Source organism: Bubalus kerabau, chromosome 19 (assembly GCF_029407905.1).
Source record: "Bubalus kerabau isolate K-KA32 ecotype Philippines breed swamp buffalo chromosome 19, PCC_UOA_SB_1v2, whole genome shotgun sequence".
NCBI lineage: Eukaryota > Metazoa > Chordata > Mammalia > Artiodactyla > Bovidae > Bubalus > Bubalus kerabau.
Genome location: NC_073642.1, coordinates 6,664,534 through 6,681,216, shown reverse-complemented (window position 1 = coordinate 6,681,216; position 16,683 = coordinate 6,664,534).

Sequence of the window (16,683 nt, the reverse complement as noted above, 5' to 3'; positions counted from 1 at the left end):
TCTGGGGCTGGAGCCCCCTCCCAGGGACCTCCAGGCTCCTCTGTCCAAGGGATTCTCCAGGCAAGAATACTGGAGTGGGTTACCATGCCCTCCTTCCAGGGGTTCTTCCCAACGAGGGGATTGAATCCGTGTATCTTACGTCTCCTGCATTGGCAGGTGGGCTCTTTACCACTAGCACCACCTGAGGACCACTTAATAGAGCAGAAAGAGAAGAGAAAACTGTCAGGATCCCAGACATGGGAGACATGTCAACCACATTGGCAACAGCATTGGCCCTCGGCACTGTGGACTGTGTCCTGGCTGCCGCCTTCTGGACTGGCACCTACATCCTGTGGAGCAAACTTACAACAGGGGGCCCTGGTGAGGATTAAGGTCGCTCAGTCATGTCCGAGTCTTTGTAACCACATGGATGTACACAGTCCATGGAATTCTCCAGGCCAGAATACCGGAGTGGGTAGCCTTTCCAAGATCTCCAGGGGACCTTCCCAGCCCAGGGATCAAACCCAGGTCTTCCACCTTGCAGGCAAAGTCTTTACCAGCTGAGCCACAAGGGAAGCCCAAGAACACTGGAGTAGGTAGCCTATCCCTTCTCCAGGGGAGCTTCCCGACCCAGGAATCGAGCTGGTGCCTCCTGCATTGCTGGCAAATTTTTTACCAACTGAGCTATGGTGAGGATTGATAGCTGAGCAAAAGATAGGTGAGCAAAAGAAAGAAGGGGTGTGTTAGGTTACAGCAGAATCAAATGTGGGGGTCCTTTCACAACAGGGTACCCCAAAGGCAAGAGAGTCCTGGGAGGCAGCAGCACAGATCCTCCTCTGGATCTGGGTGGGAAAGTGGCAGGCCTGTCGTTCTCAAGGAGAGTCAGCCACAGCTCCCCACCGTCTCCCCTGCCAGTGGCTTGGAAACAGTGGACGGAAATGCAAATACACCAAAGAAAGGAAGGCGTCTGTAACAGGTGAAGTTGATTTGAATTACAGGAATAAGTGGGACTATGGAAACTTTGGAAATCTGGACAAGCGAGTTGGACTTTAATCCTTCACCATGTTTCACAAGTGAGTAAAGCAGATGACTAATATTTTACTTTCCAGAGCTGAGATTCAATCTTTCTCCTCTCTGTCTGGTTTCTGGGATATTCAAAAGACATCATTTTAGACCAGTGGTGAAACAAAAACTATTTATAACCCCAGTAGGAAGTGATTGAGTGTGAGTAAGACTTGAGGAGGGCAGAAACAATAGAAGGGACTTTTTGAGGGAAACAAAAGAAAATTGATTTCAAGAAAGGAATATTTGCTTAGTGCCATGGGTAGCTCTTAGATAGTTGTCCTTGGGAGAAAATGAACATTTAAGTACACAGCATGATAATCAAGAAGAACAAATTATATCTTTTTACCCTTCCATGTACCAACCACCCCCCCTCCCAGTTAGGCACACTCAGCCAAAAATGATATAATACATAAAGCCAAAAATTTGAGTGGGAGAGAAACTTAATAATGATAATTAAATGGATAAACATATGTTCTGCCAAAAGTCTAGCAATGTTGTAATCAGCTGAGTGAGTTTCTCAGAGATTCTCAAGATGAAGCTTCCTGGTTTGTAAGCAAACACAGTGAACTTTGGGTCAGAGAAGGCTGAGCCAGAATACACTGCCTTGATTTGATTCAGAAAGTCTCAGGGTAGACCTGAGGGTGATGGAAAAAGAAATGGAAGGACAGTCCAATAAAATGGAACATTCTGGTGGGCCTCAGGCTTCCACACGGCCTGCCAAAGAAATCCTTGTAGGAAGCAGCGGACACAGAGGCATTCATTACATCACCCAGCTAAGGGCTGCAAGAGCGGGAAGCGCAAATTACAGGAAAACTGGGCTCTGCAGCTTCTCAATGCTGATGCAAGTGAAAAATGTGGCCCTGTTACCGACAGAAGATTCCAGCTTCTCCCCGCAGGCCGGGCTGTCTGTGGGAATGATCCACCCTGCCAGCCAGATTCCCAGGGCAGTTATCACAGCAGCAGCAAGGGAGGGAAAGATAGGCTTCAGAGAAATAAGGGGGTGCCCCTGAGAGAGTGAGGCATTCAGGCCCTCTGACTGTAAAGCACAAGCTGGAATCAAGATTGCCGGGAGAAATACCAATAACCTCAGACACGCAGAGGACACCACCCTTATGACAGAAAGTGAAGAGGGACTAAAGAGCCTCTTGATGAAAGTGAAAGAGGAGAGTGAAACAATTGGCTTAAAATTGAACATTCATGAAACTAAGATCATGACATCTGGTTCTATCACTTCATGGCGAATAGATGGGGAAACAATAGAAACAGTGACAGACTTTATCTTCTTGGGCTCCAAAATCACTACAGATGGTGATTGCAGCCATGAAATTAAAAGATGCTTGCTCCTTGGAAGAAAAGCTATGACCCATCTAGACGGCATTTTATTATTATTTTTTTTTATTTTATTTTTAAACTTTACAATATTGTATTGGTTTTGCCAAATATCAAAATGAATCCACTACAGGTATACATGTGTTCCCCATCCTGAACCCTCCTCCCTCCTCCCTCCCCATACCATCCCTCTGGGTCGTCCCAGTGCACCAGCCCCAAGCATCCAGTATCATGCATCGAACCTGGACTGGCAACTCGTTCCATATATGATATTATACATATTTCAATGCCATTCTCCCAAATCATCCCACCCTCTCCCTCTCCCACAGAGTCCAAAAGACTGTTCTATACATCAGTGTCTCTTTTGCTGTCTTGTATACAGGGTTATTGTTACCATCTTTCTAAATTCTATATATATGCGTTAGTATACTGCATTGGTGTTTTTCTTTCTGGCTTACTTCACTCTGTATAATAGGCTCCAGTTTCATCCACCTCATTAGAACTGATTCAAATGTATTCTTTTTAATGGCTGAGTAATACTCCATTGTGTATATGTACCACAGCTTGCTTATCCATTCATCTGCTGATGGACATCTAGGTTGCTTCCATGTCCTGGCTATTATAAACAGTGCTGCGATGAACATTGGGGTACACGTGTCTCTTTCAATTCTGGTTTCCTCAGTGTGTATGTCCAGCAGTGGGATTGCTGGATCATAAGGCAGTTCTATTTCCAGTTTTTTAAGGAATCTCCACACTGGTCTCCATAGTGGCTGTACTAGTTTGCATTCCCACCAACAGTGTAAGAGGGTTCCCTTTTCTCCACACCCTCTCCAGCATTTATTGCTTGTAGACGGCATTTTAAAAAGCAGGGACAATACTTTCCAACAAAGGTCCATCTAGTCAAAGCTGTGGTTTTTCCAGTAGTCATGTAATGGATGTGAGAGTTGGACCATAAAGAAGGCTGAGCACCAAAGAACTGATGCTTTTGAACTGTGGTGTTGGAGAAGACTCTTGAGAGTCCCTTGGACTGCAAGGAGATCCAACCAGTCCATCAATCAGTCCTGAATATTCATTGGAAGGACTGATGCTGAAGCTGAAACTCCAACACTATAGCCACCTGATATGAAGAACTGACTCACTAGAAAAGACCCTGATGCTGGGAAAGATTGAAGGTGGGAGGAGAAGGGGATGACAGAGGATGAGATGGTTGGATGACATCACCAACTCGATGGACATGAGTTTGAGCAAGCTTTGGGAGCTGGTGATGGACAGGGAAACTTGACATGCTACAGCTCACGGGGTCACAAAGAGTCAGACAGGACTGAGTGGCCAAAGAACAACAGAATAAGTCAAGCAAGGCCTGAACCAGGGGTGAGGGAGAGGCAGCCGGCCCCATGAACCTGGGCCAGAGGCTCAGCTCCAAATGCATCTTAGCTAGTATTTCAGGCTCCCTCCCAGGGCCCCAGCTCGCCACTGCACAGGCCTCAGGAGCTGCTGTGAGGTGTGCTTCTGCCCAGACGCTGCCCTGGGAACAGCCCCGGCTCTACTCTTCTGCCCAGAGCAGGGAGCTGCACCATGCTGGCCTGCTCCCCCGCTGCGGGCAGGGTGTCAGGGTGGAAGTCAACAAACTTCAAAACTAAAGCCAGCCTCCCTTCCCCACCCCTGACCGCCTCTCTGCCCTTCCAATGCCTCCCTGGAAGCCACAGGGAAGGCCCCCTGTGCCCTTTGCCCCCTGGCAGGAGCAGCCTGGGATGGAAGGACGATGTGCACCATGCACCCCAGCGATGCTGAACGTTCAGAACCCAAGCGTGTGTTGTAGCCGGAATGTTTGTGTCCTCCCTAAGGCCACAGGCTCGGCCCTGACCTCCAATGTGGTGGCGTTAGGGGTGGGCCTTTGGGAGGTGATTGGGTTAAGTTGAGGTCAGGAAGGTGAGACCCTCAAGATGGTATTAGAGCTTTTAGAAGGAGAGAAAGAGACCCCAGCACACTTGCTCTCTCCACCGTGTGGGGACACGGTGGGAAGGTAGCTGTGTGCAAGCCAGGAATGGGCTCCCAATGGGAACCAAATCTGCTGGTACCTTGAGCTTGGGCTTCCAGCCTCCAGAAGTGCAAGAAATAACTGCCTTGTGTTTGAGCCCCCAGTGTGTGGTATTCCATCATGGCAGGCTGAGCTGACTGAGAACTTGCACCGTGAGCCTCGAGGCTGCAAGGTGACTCCAGGGGCAGGCAGTCGCTGTGGCATGTTGCCAAGTCAAATGTCAGAAATGTCAAGAAAACCCACCTATCTGATGGCCAGTGTTCTAAGAACTGAAAGGCACCAGGCAAAGGCATGTTGTTGACGTGCCTGCTCCCAGGCAAGGGTGGGGTAGGGGCCCCCCAGCCTGCAGAGAGCTGCCAGCGCCCCCCAAGCGCACTGCGCAGAGCAAGGGCCTGCCGTGTCTACCGTCCCCTCCACACCTCCCTCTCGCTGACTGATTGGAGCTAGAAGCTGAGTACACAGAGCCAGGCTGGAAGCCCGGCCAAGCCCTCTGCACCAGTGACCCTGAGTGTGTCCATCTACCTGGTGTGTGCAGGAGCCTCCCAGGCTTGTCTGGACCCAGATCTCTGCTCTCTCAGACCACATGGAGGCTTCATTTTTCTCCCTCTTTAGGCAGGGCCAGAGGACTCCTCTGAGGCCAAGGGTTATGAGGGAAGTGACATGGATCACTTCTGAGTCAAATCATTGAGTTTTCATTCTGTTGGTCTTTTTCACAATTTATTTGATAAATGCTCTGAAGTGAGGAATTGGTCCAGGTGTAAACCTGTGCCTAGATGAACCCAACTGGCCACTGAGGCTGCCGGAGGTTGCTATATGTGTGCCAGTGCACACACCCACACGTGTACACTGACACTGCCTGAGGTTGCCATGTGTGCACCAGTGCACACACCCACACGTGTACACTGAGACTACCTGAGGTTGCCATGTGTGTGCCAGGGCACACACCCACACGTGTACACTGACACTGCCTGAGGTTGCCATGTGTGCACGAGTGCACACACCTACACGTGTACAGAGACTGCCTGAGGTTGCCATATGTGCACCAGTGCACACACCCACACGTGTACACTGAGACTGCCTGAGGTTGCCATGTGTGCACCAGTGCACACACCCACACGTGTACACTGAGACTACCTGAGGTTGCCATGTGTGTGCCAGGGCACACACCCACATGTGTACACTGAGACTGCCTGAGGTTGCCATGTGTGCACCAGTACACACACCCACACGTGTACACTGAGACTACCTGAGGTTGCCATGTGTGTGCCAGGGCACACACCCACACGTGTACACTGAGACTGCCTAAGGTTGCCATGTGTGCACTGGTACACCAGTTACAGGATGAAACCTAATGGGGACAGTCCAGATTTGACTACTGCTCGGTTGTGTTGGCTTAGACCTGCCTGGCTGGTCACGCCAGTCAGTATTTTTTAAATGCCTGAAAGCCTGGGAGAAATGGCCATGGGTGGGTGAAGATGGATGCCTCCACCATAGCAGCGGTATTGTAGGTCCACAGGGCAGACTGGAGTGCTGCAAGCCCTGCTCTTGTGATCAGAATAGTCCTGTCAGATCCCAGAGAGGACTGGTCCCTGACAGTGACGTGCTCAGGAGACGGACCTGCACCCACTCTTAGTTCACAGGTCACAGATGGAGCCCACTTTAACACAGAGGCTCCAGGCCAGGGCCCATGGATTGACTCTGGGGTCCTTTCAAATTCCTTCTTAATTGTGTGCCAGCAGGAACTTCTGGTCCCTGTATTCACAAAGGAATCTATGACCTCCAGAGTTTTAAGAACAAGTAGATCAAGAAGTTAATGCATTCTAGGGAAGAAGAATTTTCTGGTCAACTATGCAAATAAACAGAAAGACATTTTTTGCCAATTGCTGCATAGACAGCCTGTGCAAAGCCAACTCTAGTCATTTGATTGATATTATTGTTATTTTCCTTGTAATTCCTGGACCAAAAGCCTCCCTTGGTACCACTTTCCCTGGCCAAATGCTGCTTTCTTCCAAATGCCTCGAGGTGCCTCTCAAATTTTGGAGGGTAGCCAATGCCACAACTCTGAGAAGACACTTAACATTTCCAGGCCTCCAAAGGGCTACAAAAGAGTAACTCATCACAATGTATCCATTTCTTTTCCACATTGTTTTGTGGATTTTTGTGCTTCATTTTCTATCTCACTTCCAAAAAAGATTTGAGATATCTGATTTTGTCAAGATAGAGAGTGTGAATAATCTGCATGCCTTACCAATGTCAGTTCAGCATAATTTTCAAGATACTCAAGAATCAGTTAATAAAATTGTCTAATTCATGGAGGGTTAACCAGAGAAAAGTCTCCATTTGCTTTATTGTCAGCAGTCTGAAATGCATGTACTTGCTCTGCACCGTGGAAACCAGCAAGAGTTTCGGGAGTTGATTCTCTCTTCAGATGGTTAGGGTGGTTTCTTTGGGCTTTGCTGCCTGTAGAGCCACCATTATAAGATTGCCTCCCTGCTAGCGACAAGAGTTAGGACCGTTTTGGTTTGTGATGGTTGGTGTTGCTATGTTCTAAGTATATCTTTCATGTGAGTCTGTTTTATTGTGATTCTCTGTTACAAAAGAGTCTTTCCAAAATAACCTGATGAATTTAGGAGTTTTGATTAAGGTTTTTCATTAAGGCTTTTTCCCCTGAGTTGACCCGAATTTCCTAAGTGGATGAGGCCAGACCACGAGGGCCCGCAGGTGGCACCCGGCTGGCTCCTGACCTGAGCACACTGGGATGTGGGCTAGAGATGGCTTTGAGAAGGATTTTTGCTTCCCTGTGTTGAAGGCAGGGCTGCCCCAGCTCCCAGGGAAGGAGGCTGTGTTAGTCCTTCACCAGGGGAGTCTGCTTGGCCTTTCTTTTTTGGATGTGCTCATATCAGGAGCCAGCCAGGTGCCACCTGCAGGCCCTCGTGCTCTGGCCTCATCCACTTGGGAAATTCGGGTCAACTCAGGGGGGAAAAGCCTTAATGAAAAACCTTAATCAAAACTCCTAAATTCATCAGGTTATTTTGGAAAGACTCTTTTGTAACAGAAAGAGAATCACAATAAAACAGACTCACATGAAAGATATACTTAGAACACAGCAACACCAACTCCTTTCCCAGGAGTGCAAATGATCTTGGTTCTGACAGGACCCTCTGTTGAGAGGGTTGTCTACAAGTGCATGCCGTCCACCCAATGTCTCCATCCCCAGCACCGCTAGAGGCACTCACAGAGCCCTCTCTCCAAGAACAGGAGCCCAAACTGGTACTTGTCACTTCTCACCTGGGTGTTCTGGCTGGACATCGGCTGTTGTCCAGGAGAGTGTGGGCAGTGGGAATCATTACAGCCTCTTTCTATCCTTTGGGTCACAGGTGCCATCTGACCCACTCCCCGGAGTCCTGCCCCAGTGCTGGGAGCAGAATCAGTGAAGACACAAAGAAGGGTTGGTCCAAAGGGCTAACTGACAGATGACTGAAGTCAGGAGCAGAGCTTGAGCCAGGAACATAATCTGGTCAGACGGAGGCCCTCTCTCCAGCTGACAAGAGAGACCTGGGCATCCTCACTGTGGCTTTGTGGATGTTGGGTGGAAAGTCTTCTGTGACAAAGGCCGGCAGCCAAATCCACAGGATCATTGCAACTACTTGCAATCCTTCGGGTAAGTCTATTGAGTGTTTATCTGGATCATCACCATCATAGAAATAGTCTTTAAAGATGAACATTCTTGTGGAATAGATAAGGCAGATGCCCAGGGAAGCTCTGTGAGGTGCCCAGAGCCAGGCCATATGCCCAGGCCATATGCCCAGGCCTCTCTCTTTCCTCTGCAAAGGACAGTGCTGTTCGCTCCATCAGTGTATTGACCCACATCTGGTTGGGACCACATCCTTGTCTTTGAAGCATAGAAAATCCAGTGCCTTGTGCCTGAGCTACTTCTGTAGGTGGTCTGAAATGCTCTTGATGGGTCTCCTTGGACTTTAGTGGTATTGCTAACTTCGGAAGTAGACCATCTTAAGGAGGGATTAGATAGAGCTCTCTGACTTGCAATATCACTCTTGGTCCTCCATTACCAGGAATTTCAACAGCTTTCATTTCTTGAGGGTTACTGAGCCAGTGACATCCTGAGTTGTCATCAGTTAGCCCTGAGTGCCTGCTAAGAGCTGATGCACAGCTTGTGGGGGCTTGGGCTTCAGACTCAGGCCAAGGAACCTGAGTTGGTCTGGCCTCAGTCCTTGCACACTCCCTGGATATCTGTGCCACCCTACACTGGATAAATGGGGTGAAGTGGTCCTCTGACTCCATATCTACTGTTTCTTGACTAGAAGACAATGATGTTTCACAGGGTATAGAGTGAAGCCAAACTGGGAAGACTCCGAGGTGACTGCGGTGTCTATAGTGCAGAACCAGGCAAGGAGAGAGCAGCTGAGAGCATCTGGGGAGCTGGCGTGGGAGCGGCACTCTATGTCAGGGCAGCCCCTCACTCCTGCTCAGTGAAAAGTCAGGATTCGGTGGGAGCTGCCTCCCAGGTGGTTCTTCCTTTCCACCTTCTCAATGACGTACATGCTAAGACACTTTGTGTGACCGAATGAGTCTCTGCCTACACAGTCTCTGTCTAGAATGATGGGATGGTCTTTGGGCTGAATGGTGACTCTACACGTGTTTAGTGAATGCACACATTGTGTAGAAGGGAATTAAAAATATGTAGCATGAATGGCTTAGCAGCAACAGCAGCATGAATGGAGTTCCTACCACATGCCAGACGGTGGTGGGCAGCTGTCATGTGACATCCAATCCTCACAAGCCCTTCTAAGCAGGTGCTGTTGTAGCCTCCATTTCAGACGTGTGGAGACTAGACTTGGCAGGGGGTGACTCCCCCCAGACCACACGCGTAGAGTGACAGAGTGACCCTCAAACTCAGGCCTGCACTACTTCAGGGTCCGCATCCCTCATGTGATCTGCAGCCTCTAGCTCACACATGAGGGTGGCTTTGAGGGATCGGAGGGCGTGATGGCTTCAGGAGGGCATTTAAGCAGGGCAGTTCTTGAAAATGTTTGAACTCAGATAAGTAGAGAAGAAAGGAGGGAAGTTCCAGGTAGGATGGAGGAGCAAGGGACAAACATACATAACTGGTCTGATGCATGGAGAGTGAGCAAGTTTGGTCAGAATCAAGCGGTGTTTCTCCACAGGGGTGCTGCTGGCATCAGAATGGGACAATTGTTCAGTACGTGAGACCAACCTGGACATCAGAGGGCAATTTGCGTGCTTGGAACCTTCCCATAAAATGCCAGTTGCCACTCCCAGCCTTGAGACAACCAAAAGGCTTCCACACATTTCCAAACACCCTCTAGGGAGCCCCTGGTTGAGAACCCCTAGAGCAGATGAGAGCTGGAAATCAGGGCGAGATTTGGCATCAGACTAAGGAAGGCTTTGGAAATACAGAGGAATGAGATTAGCCTCGACCTTAAGAGAAGGGGAAGTCGCTGAAGGTTTATGAGCTAGGAAAAGTGTAAGGGGAAGCACAGGGGACAGGCTGGTGTGGAGGAGGAACTGGGGAAGGGGAGACCGTACTCTGATGATAGAAGACCATCGAGACGGCCAAGAATACTCGTGAGTCACCCCCACCTCCTACTGTGTCAGTCTTACGCACACATAGGAAACAGTCTAGCACCACAAACAGAAGGGGTGATAACAAGATGGATGTGAGGGTGTTTTCTAATCCACCTCCAGAGGAATCAGGACTCTGTGCTCAGGGTACTAGGGACCTAGACTATATGATACCCTGATATTATTAACAAAAAGGAAAGAAGAAAGGAAATGAGGGAAATTAGAAGAAAGATGACTAGCGGATGGGGGAGGCTTGCCAAAGATTATTTCTTTTGTTTCAGTCAGATTTATTTAAACTATCTCTAAGCCTACATCCCTTTATCCAAGAGGTCATAAAACTTTATCTTGTAAACTTCACCCCAGAATTAATTTATAAGTAAGGAACACACAGTACCAGCCATGTGTACTTGACCCAGAGATTACAGGGATCTCGAGTCCGCATTAATGGGTCCTCAGAAAACTTAGCCCTTGTCTCCAGACAGAGAAAATCACAGTCTCTGTGGGTAGAGGAAGAATCCCTCTGATACCCACACAGAAGATGCCTCAGACTGGAGTGGTCTGAGGCGATGGCCATCTCAACATGTATTCTGAAAGGGGGACGTTTCCCTGGTGAGTAAAAAGTGAAACCCAACCCCCTGCTAGTCACTCAGGACCTCTGGGCATCACACTTTAGCCTGGAAAAGATGCTGCAATGGCTTGCATTCCAGTTATCAGACAGCTTCAAGAATGATATGTAGTTTTGTTTATAGGGAAAAATGCCAAGCCTCTGAGAAAATTCCCAGAACAATGATTGTAACTCATGACAAGATAGAGCATGTGAAATTTTTCTGGCGCCTTGGCCTTGATTGTTGATATAGAACCTTATGGGATTTTATTTCTCTCCTCTGAGGAAGTTGTGATTTTTTTCATCAATAATACTGGTTTTAAAAAGTGAAACTTCATGGCTCTTTTGGGAGAATTCAAAGGAATCCTAATCTGAGATCAGTATTCTAAAGAACCTCCTCTGCTCTAGTTCAGCTGGGCTGAAAATCATCATTTCCCATCCAGAGTAAGGGCTGATTTTACAGTGTATTATCATCCTGACACTGGAGTTTAAATCAGGGGGTAGGATGATGTGATCCCAATTTAACAAAATTTGAAAATTTCCCAAGTCCTACTAACTCCCACCACAATGCTGCTGCTACTGCTAAGTCGCTTCAGTTGTGTCCGACTCTGTGCGACCCCATAGACGGCAGCCCACCCAGCTCCCCCGTCCCTGGGATTCTCCAGGCAAGAACACTGGAGTGGGTTGCCATTTCCTTCTCCAATGCATGAAAGGGAAAAGTGAAAGTGAAGTCGCTCAGTTGTGTCTGACTCTTTGCGACCCCATGGACTGCAGCCTACCAGGCTCCTCCATCCATGGGATTTTCCAGGCAAGAGTATTGGAGTGGGGTGCCATCGCCCACCACAATAAGACAAAGCAAATTTTATTATGTATTTATTGAGGAACACCACTAAGGATTGGGCTTCTCTGGTGGCTCAGATGGTAGAGAATCAGCCCGCCAATGCAGGAGATGCAAGAGATGCGGGTTTTATCCCTGGGTTGGAAAGATCCCCTGGAGAAGGAAATGGCAACCCACTCCAGTATTCTTACCTGGAGAATTCCATGGACAGGGGAGCCTGGTGAGCTACAGTCCACGGGGTCACTTGAGTCGGACATGACTGAGCAACTATTACTCACTCTCACCACCCATGAATATATTCCATACTTCCAACAATTCGGAAAATTGCTGGCTATTATCTCTTCAAAAATTGACTTTGCCTTATTCTTTCTTTGCTTTACTCTGACTCTAATTGTGTGTTGATCTTCTATCTTCCGTATCTTTTAATCACTCTTTCATATTTTCCATTTTTAAATGTGTTTCAGTATTTCATTCTGGATGATACCTACTAACTTAACTTCCAATCCTCAAATTCTTTCTTTGGCTTTTTCTAATCTTCTGTTAAAAGATCTGAGTTTAGAGGAGGATTCTGTGAACACGATGAAGTAGGAAATGCCAGGAATCTATCTCTTTACCAACAATTGTACTGGCAGAATTTCTCTGGTGTACAGTTTTGGAACTCTGGAATCTGTTAAAGGCTTACAACTTTCAGGGGAAGACTTAGATGATAAATTGTGGTTAATTTTGGCGAATTTCAGCTCTTGGCACAGTAGCCGCTCATGCTCATCCACCCCAGCCACATATCAGGCAGCGTGTCTGTGCTCCTGGAGCATCCTGCACACTTCTTTGAGGAGCCAGGAAGGGCAGAAAGCACTCTGTTCTCCTGTCACCCAAGTATTAAGATCTGTTCCCAAATGTGACCTCTGGTTGCTGCTTTTGATTACAGAGCTGCCATTTAAGAGACCGGCAGCCATGGTTTTTGTATCTCTTCCATTATTGGGGACTCTTTCCCCTCCGATCAAACTGACTTCTGAGGGATTTAAAAGGCTGCCATCTCTTTTTTTCTCCAGTTTATTTATTTCTTAACCCAATTTGGGGACCCAGACATTAAAGAGTAAGATACTCAAAAAACAACAGCATTTACAGGGAAAATTTGGAAGTGACCAGACATACCTAAGGAAAGTCTCAGAAAAGATATGAGGAGAACTTTACACAGCTACAGCCTATGGCAATTTAAAAAAATGAACAAATAACCAAAAACAGCAACAAAAAGCAGCAAACCCTGGGGAAGGGGGAGATTCTACTTTCCAGAGTTCCCACATTATTTAGATTCAAATGTCCATTGTTAAGCAAAATATTACAAGGTACACAAAGAAACAAGAAAGTAAGACCCATTCAAAGAAAAAATAATTCAATAGAATCTGTCCCCGAGAAAGACTGATTGGAAGATATAGTAGACCCAAACTTCAAAACAGCCATCTTAAAGATGCTTCAAGAGCTAAAGGAAGATATAGAGAAAGTGAAGAAAATGATATGTGAACAAAATGGAAATATCAACAAAGAGATAGATATGCTCAAGAGATAAATAACCTAAAAATAAACCAAAAAGAAATTCTGGAGCTGAAAATACAACAACTGAAATGAAAAATTCAGAGATTTTTTTTGAATCTCTGGTTTAGAGAAGATTGAGAAGGCAAAAGAAGGAATTCACAAACTTGAAGATGGGACAGTGGAAATTATTCAATCTGAGGAACAAAAAGAAAAAAAGATCAAACAAAAGTGAACAGAGACTAAGGGACCTGCAATGTTAATCGCTCAGTCATGTCTGACTCTTTGCGACACCATGGACTATATAGCCTGCCAAGGTTCTCGGTCGATGGGATTTCCCAGGCAAGAACTGGAGTGGATTGTGATTTCCTTCTCCAAAGGGACCTGTGGAACACCATAAAGTAGACTAACATATGCACTGTAGAAGTCTGATAAAGAGAAGGGAGAGAATATTTTTTAAAGTAATAGCTAAAACTCCTCAAATTCAACGAAAAACATAGTAAACATTCAAGAAGCTTAATAAACTTCAAGTAAGATAAACTCAAAGAGACCCATACCAATGCACATTATAATTAAAGTTTTTAAAGTCAAAGACAAGTGAAAACATCTTGACAGTAGCAAGATCCTGAAACCATCATATATGAGGAGTAAGATTGTGACCAGATTTCTCAACAGAACATTGCAAGCCAGAAGACAGCCAATATATTCAAAGTGCTTAAAAAAAAAAAAAAAAAACAAAAAACAAAACACCAAAAAAACAAAACCAAAAACCCTGTCAAACAAGAATCCTATATTCAGAAAAACTGTCTCTCAAAACTGAGGGAGAAGTTAACGTATCTCCAGATAAAGAAAAGTTGAGGCTGTTCATGGCCGCCAGACATGCCCTGAAAGAAATATTCAAGGGAGTCCTGCAAAGTCAAGTTAAGAGACACTAGACCATAACTTGAGCAGTATGGAGAAATAAAGGTCTTATTAAGGCTAAATACACAGGCAATTATAAAAGCAAGTGTTTTGTAAAAATGGTTATAACTGAACTTATTATTTTCTACATGATTTAAGAGGCTAGTACATTTAAAGAATAAAACAATTATTAGTAGAAAAAGTATTAATACTACTGTAACTTTTGTTTATAACTCCTAATCTTGTCTTCTACACAATTTAAAAGACCAATGAACTTAAAATAATTATTAGTTTGTGTTTTGGGACACACATATATAATTTTTATTTATTTGTTTTTAATTGGAGGAAAGTTGCTTCACAATGTTGTGTTGGTTTCTTCTGTACAACAATGCAAATCAGCCATAATTATACATAGCTCTCCCTCTCAAAACTTCCTCCCCTCCCTCCATCCCACTCCTCTGGGTTATCACAGAATGCCAGGCTGGGCTCCCTGTGTTATATAGCAACTTCTCACCAACTATCTATTTTACACATAGCATATTCAAAAGCAGAGACATTACTTTGCCAACAAAGGTTCGTCTAGTCAAGGCTATGGTTTTTCCTGTGGTCATGTATGGATGTGAGAGTTGGACTGTGAAGAAGGCTGAGCACCGAAGAATTGATGCTTTTGAACTGTGGTGTTGGAGAAGACTCTTGAGAGTCCCTTGGACTGCAAGGAGATCCAACCAGTCCATTCTGAAGGAGATCAGCCCTAGGATTTCTTTGGAAGGAATGATGCTAAAGCTGAAACTCCAGGACTTTGGCCACCTCATGCGAAGAGTTGACTCATTGCAAAGAGTCAGACATGACTGAGCGACTGATCTGATCTGATCTGATCTCTGAGTATATATATATGTCAATCCTACTTTCTCCATTTGTCCCACTTTTTCCTTCTCCCACTGCATCATAAGTCTGTTCTGTATGTCTGTGTCTCCATTTCTTCCCTGCAAATAGGTTCATCAATATCATTTTTTCTAGATTCAGATCAGATCAGATCAGTTGCTCAGTCGTGTCCGACTCTTTGAGACCCCATGAATCGCAGCACGCCAGGCCTCCCTGTCCATCACCAACTCCTGGAGTTCACTCAGACTCACGTCCATCGAGTCGGTGATGCCATCCAGCCATCTCATCCTCTGGCGTCCCCTTCTCCTCTTGCCCCCAATCCCTCCCAGCATCAGAGTCTTTTCCAATGAGTCAACTCTTCGAATGAGGTGGCCAAAGTACTGGAGTTTCAGCTTTAGCATCATTTCTTCCAAAGAAATCCCAGGGCTGATCTCCTTCAGAATGGACTGGTTGGATCTCCTTGCAGTCCAAGGGACTCTCAAGAGTCTTCTCCAACACCACAGTTCAAAAGCATCAATTCTTCGGCGCTCAGCCTTCTTCACAGTCCAACTCTCACATCCATACATGACCACAGGAAAAACCATAGCCTTGACTAGACAAACCTTTGTTGGCAAAGTAATGTCTCTGCTTTTCAATATGCTATCTAGGTTGGTCATAACTTTCCTTCCAAGGAGTAAGCGTCTTTTAATTTCATGGCTGCAGTCACCATCGGTAGTGATTTTGGAGCCCAGAAAAATAAAGTCTGACACTGTTTCCACTGTTTCCCCATCTATTTCCCATGAAGTGATGGGACCGGATGCCATGATCTTCGTTTTCTGAATGTTGAGCTTTAAGCCAGCTTTTTCACTCTCCACTTTCACTTTCATCAAGAGGCTTTTGAGTTCCTCTTCACTTTCTGCCATAAGGGTGGCGTCATCTGCATATCTGAGGTTATTGATATTTCTCCCGGCAATCTTGTTTCCACCTTGTGTTTCTCCCAGTCCAGCATTTCTCATGATGTACTCTGCATATAAGTTAAATAAACAGGGTGACAATATACAGCCTTGACGAACTCCTTTTCCTATTTGGAACCAGTCTGTTGTTCCATGTCCAGTTCTAACTGTTGCTTCCTGACCTGCATACAGATTTCTCAAGAGGCAGGTCAGGTGGTCTGGTATTCCCATCTCTTTCAGAATTTTCCACACTTTATTGTGATCCACACAGTCAAGGGCTTTGGCATAGTCAATAAAGCAGAAATTGATGTTTTTCTGGAACTCTCTTGCTTTTTCCATGATCCAGCAGATGTTGGCAATTTGATCTCTGGTTCCTCTGCCTTTTCTAAAACCAGCTTGAACATCAGGAAGTTCATGGTTCACATATTGCTGAAGCCTGGCGTGGAGAATTTTGAGCATTACTTTACTAGCGTGTGAGATGAGTGCAATTGTGTGGTAGTTTGAGCATTCTTTGGCATTGCCTTTCTTTGGGATTGGAATAAAAACTGACCTTTTCCAGTCCTCTGGCCACTGCTGAGTTTTCCAAACTTGCTGGCATATTGAGTACAGCACTCTCACAGCATCATCTTTCAGGATTTGAAATAGCTCAACTGGAATTCCATCACCTCCACTAGCTTTGTTCATAGTGATGCTTTCTAAGGCCCACTTGACTTCACATTCCAGGATGCCTGGCTCTAGGCCAGTGATCACACCATCGTCATTATCTGGGTCGTGAAGATCTTTTTTGTACAGTTCTTCTGTGTATTCTTGCCATCTCTTCTTAATATCTTCTGCTTCTGTTAGGTCCATACTATTTCTGTCCTTTATCAAGCTCATCTTTGCATGAAATGTTCCTTTGGTATCTCTGATTTTCTTGAAGAGATCCCTAGTCTTTCCCATTCTGTTGTGTATATGTATATATATATATATGCACAAATATACTATA